Consider the following 5,408-nt stretch of genomic DNA (forward strand, 5'->3'; position numbering starts at 1 on the left):
TCTTGAATCACTATAAATACACCCTTTGGTATAGCCTCAATTTCACAAAGTATTTCAAATTAAGGAACTTAATTAGAAATGGCGAGCAAAATAACTTTGTGTGCTCTACTCTTTTGTTTTCTTCTCATGTTTGCTTCTGGTGAGCAATTCTTAAGCATTTGTCTCTTTCTTATTTACTTTCCTATTTTCTGGTTACTAACCTTACCCACCCATACCCCACCCACCCCTCCCCATCCCCCTCCCACCCACCCCCACCCTCACCCTCACCCTCCAACCCAAACCCTCCTCGCACCCTCCATCGTAAACAAACGTATTATTAAAAGTACTTTCTTTTCATATTGTAATTTGTAGATAAAACACTTTTTTTTCATTGCAATAAAATTAATGAGTATTTTCTTTTCATGGTGTAAAAAACGTATTTTCTTTCATTTCAACAAATAAAATAATTTCTTTTCGTGACGTAGAAAAGTATTTTTTATTTTAAAAAAATAATGTAGTAAAAAATATTTTCTTCAATTTCAACAAAATGAGTATTTTCTTTTCATGATATAGAAAAAATATTTTCTTTCGTTTTAACAAAATGAGTATTTTTTTTTCATGTTGTCTAAAGAGTACATTTTTAAAATAAAAAGAGAGAGAGTATTTTCTTTGTTTTTACGAAGAATTAACCTAAATAGCCGCTCACCCAATCACTTAAATTAAAATTAATCCGCGGATGTATAATATATGTATAATTCATATATATTGTATGTACAATCATATATAATCACTATATAATTCATGTATAATTGCTGGTAAAGTTGCTGCCATGTGACCTGGAGGTCACGGGTTCAAGCCGTGGAAACAGCCTCTTGCAGAAATGCAGGGTAAGGCTGCGTACAATAGACCCTTGTGGTCCGACCTTTCCCGGGACCCGCGCATAGTGGGAGTTTAGAGTACCGGGCTACCTTATATAATTCATGTATACCGGCTAGAAAAGATGAACCATGAATAATCGGGTCAGCACCTGCACCGGGCTTAGTGCACCGAGCTGCCCTATTTGTGTAAATATCCGTTTTTAATTAATTGCCTTAGAGTTCTTTTGTCCTATGGTTTAATGCAGAGATGAAGATAACAGAAGCAAAGTATTGTGGAAAGCCTAGTAAAGGCTGGAATGGGAAGTGTTTTCCCAATAAGTGTAACCATTGGTGCAAGAAGGAAGATGCAGCTTATGGAAATTGCTACAACAAATATTGCTACTGCTATTACAAATGCTGAAAATTAAATGGATAACAATATAAAGCCATAGGTCTTTTCTTATGGCACATGAAGTTTATCTTCTATAATATAGTATAGATAAATAAATGATGTTATTACATATGGTTATTGTAGCAATGACCATATTATCTTTTATGGTCTTAATTAATGTTTGTAACTTGATGTTTTATATATAAGAAGTATGTAGTATTACTGTATAGATTTGCAACATAAACAGAATAGATTTTACAGGGCGGAACTATAGTCGACAAAGAGTGGCCAATTGAACACCTTTTGTTAAAAAAATATTAGTATTAGTACCCGCGCGATGCGCGGACACAAATCATATTAAATTGTGATGTTGGTTATTTGAATCATGTGCAAATAACCTTAAAATATAAACCTCTCAGATAAAAATTATATAACATTAGATATTAATTATGAAGTAGGATATGAAATTATTGTTCAAATCTCGTAGTGCACAACCTATTTTGTTTTTTATTTGTAGCAACCTAACTACTTAATTTTAGTACTTGCACTTCGTTTTGCTAATCAGTATAAAAGAATACTAAACTTATCATATTGCGATCTGTCTTGTTTGAGCACATTAGATCATATTATTTTAACAAACTTCTTACTATCACTTTATTTTTATGTAAAAGTTAAATATGTCTTATTCATCACATTATTTTTACGCAAATTCTTTTTTCTTATAGTTATTGTATTATTTATTATTTAATATTATTTTACTATCATATAATTTTTTATTATCTTAATTAATATCTTGCTTATTATTCTTTTAATATTCTTTAATAAATATAAATTTTTTATTCTTGAAATTTGGTATATTTTTATGCATTCAAATTTTTTTAATCATTTAAATTTATTGTAATATTTTTAAATATAATTTAATGTTTTAGTTTATTTATTTTTAAACTAATTTAATGTATAAGTATCCTCACACTATCTCTATTTTTTAATACATTCTCTTCCCTACTATAAATTTTAATTATTTTTATATTAATTTTTTATCTTTAACCAGAATAATATCATATTTTATTTTAAATTGTAAAATTGAATTAGTCTAAAATATTAATACATATATTTGATGATTATGTTACAAATATATTGAGTTCTCTTACAATTATTTTTGTATTAGATGCAGTTAAATTTTCTTTTTTTAAGCTTTAAGATACAAATTTAATTTTAATTTTCATTAGTAAAATTACCTATATTAGAAAGTTATTTATATTTTTAAAATTTTATTTTAATCATAGAAAAATAATTTCTTAATTGTTTGAACATATTATATATATGTAGTAATATGTTTATTGTCATTTTATTTCTTTACGTCATATTTTTAAAAATAAAAACTTATGAAATAAAAAAAAATTCATCTCAAATTCAAATAATTCTTATCATTCTATTTTCTAAATTGGACCGCATTTTTAAAATATTATGTTATATATTCAAACTTAAACTAGCTGCACTCAATTCAGATATTAATCATAGAAAAATATTCTCTTTGTTGTTTGAACACATTATATGTTAATGTTGTAGTAATATTTTCATTATCATTTTATTTCTTACGTAAATTTTCTTTCCTTTTTAGATTTAATACAAATTTAATCTTTGATTTTTATTAGTAAAATTACCTATATTAGAAATTTATTTTCTATTTTAATATCTGTTTTCATAAATAAGACTTCAATTTCGTGATATTATTCATAGTTTGGACATTCTAATCGTAGTTTTAACAAATTTCTAATTTCAAATTCAAATAGCCTTTCTCTTTCATTTCTAATAGTAATTTTTTAATAATTTTGCTAACTTTTAATCTAATATATAGTCTTATTACATTTTATGTGGATTTTCATTAACTTGTAACTTTTTTTAATATCATTATAAAATACTATTCTTTAATATAATATAGATAAATATATAATTTTCTAATCATAAATTAAAGATTTATTTTGTTTTAAAAATATTGCTCAAAAATTTTAAATTATTTAAATTTTAATAAGATTTTAAGCAATGTATATTTAATTTATTTTATTTTCTAACCTTATGATTTATAAATATCTCATATTATCTCTAATTTATTTCTATTATTCAATATTTTTAGTTTTTGATTTTATCTATTAGACTTGAGTTACTTGGACTTATCCATATTATGAATTTTCTTATCATAATATAAAAAACTTTCTCATCTCAAATTTAAATAAGTTTTACCCTTCTTCTCTATGATAAAAAAATATGAATTTTTATTTTTTCTCTATTTATTATTTATTTTTGATATTATATTATTCAATACCTAATATTATTACATTGTCATGTTGATTTTTATTAGCTTGTTTGAATTTAATATCTATTTCTACCACATTCATTCTAATATAATATAGATAAAAAGTAATCTTTCTCAAATTCAAATAAGTTTTATTATTCTATTTTCTATATTTGACTACATTTTCAAATAATTATGTTATACTTTCAAACTTAAACTTACTTCACTCAATTCAAATATTAATAAAAAAATATTTTCTTAATTGTTTGAACATATTATATCTGAATGTTGTAGTAATATTTACGTATAAAATATTCGTTTGCCCGATTTATCAATATTAATATGACTTTATTATTCTTATTTTTAAAATATTTTTTTACTGATTATTTAAGTTTTTTCTTACCTTATAAATAATTTATATACTTTTTGTAAGATCTTATTTTGCTGCTTGAATTTATTTAATTTTTAAACTCAATATATCTTTAATAACTTAAGTAAATTTTAATTTTATTTTATATTTTAACTTACTCCAATGTATAAATAGTCATAGGTTATCTCAATTATGTCTTTCCATTTTTTTTTTCCGATTAGAATTTTTAATTAATTTTTACCTTCATATCTCTGGCTAATATAGAAAAAAATCTATGGGTGAATCAATATAGATATAAATATACTTACAAATTTAATTTTAAATGTAGATATATAGATTAAATTTGTCTAAGATCTATTTAGATTAAGTATAAGATTCATTAAACTACTTCCATTAATTATATTTTCATTTTTAATTTAAATTATGTTGTCTTAAAATTGCCAAGTGACTTTTTTTTATCTTGTCACTTGGCTTAACCACATGCTTCACTACTCTCCTTTTAATATAATATAGATTATACTGTGATATATAAGTTAAATATGACTCTTTCCATACACAGTGCTGGCCCTAGGGGGAGGCAGCTAAAGCAATTATTGTAGCCCCCTCCTCCCCCACCCCAAAATTGAAGGCCCCAATTCTTATTGTTAGTTAATTTTATATTATTTAAATTGTTATTATTATTATAATAAAAAAGATACTAGATTTATATTTTTTCCTTTTGGATATAGAAGTTATTCAGAAAAAATAGAGGTTATTAGAATAAATACTTGAATTTATAATAATCATACAATATGGCAAAATAACTGTCACGACCCAAACCGGAGGGCCATGATTAGCACCCGACCATACTTGCCGAGCACCAAGTACACTTTATCTAACCTTCTTTATTATCTTTTAGGGCTGATGAGATCAATATAAATGGTAGACATGGATCATGGACAACCAACAATAAAATATGATGGCATGAACATACATAACATGGGATGACCAGACAATCAAGAAACTATATATAAGGTACGAGCTACCGCGCTACCATGAAAGACTATACAACAAAGACCAGCCGACAAGGCATACCAAACTATACATGAGTCGACACCTGTTTATGAGCCTCTAAAGGAACATAAGTGCTGCAACATAGCCGGAATAGGGCCCCGACATACCCATAATGTCTATAACAAAAATGCATACCAAGACCACGGCAAGTCCGGAGAAGGGATCTCGCCAATCACTGCTGAACTGGACAGCCTACTATGGTGGGGGAGCTGCACCTGCCTGTCTATCAGGACCTGCAGCACGACATGCAGTGTCCACAAATAAAAGAACGTCAGTACGAATAAAGTACTGAGTATGTAAGGCAGGTAACCATATGTACAAACAGTAATATAAGCAGGGATAGAGAATATACAACTTGTAACATCTGCGTACCTCTGAGAGCTACTGACATGAAATGCATAATATGTATGTATATATACATAAACTTTTAAAACATACGCCTCTGTGGGCATCATCATCATCATA

The 5,408-nt window shown here is 26.4% G+C and overlaps 1 long non-coding RNA gene across 1 annotated transcript; it reads left to right on the forward strand.

Moving 5' to 3' along the window:
• On the forward strand, window positions 1–1,454 carry LOC142164337 (uncharacterized). Its single transcript, XR_012695121.1, has 2 exons — window positions 1–139; window positions 1,103–1,454. It is a non-coding gene; the product is annotated as an uncharacterized LOC142164337 (long non-coding RNA).
• The last annotated feature ends 3,954 nt before the right edge of the window (window positions 1,455–5,408 follow it).

Source organism: Nicotiana tabacum, chromosome 9 (assembly GCF_000715075.1).
Source record: "Nicotiana tabacum cultivar K326 chromosome 9, ASM71507v2, whole genome shotgun sequence".
In the NCBI taxonomy this organism is placed as follows: Eukaryota; Viridiplantae; Streptophyta; class Magnoliopsida; order Solanales; family Solanaceae; genus Nicotiana; species Nicotiana tabacum.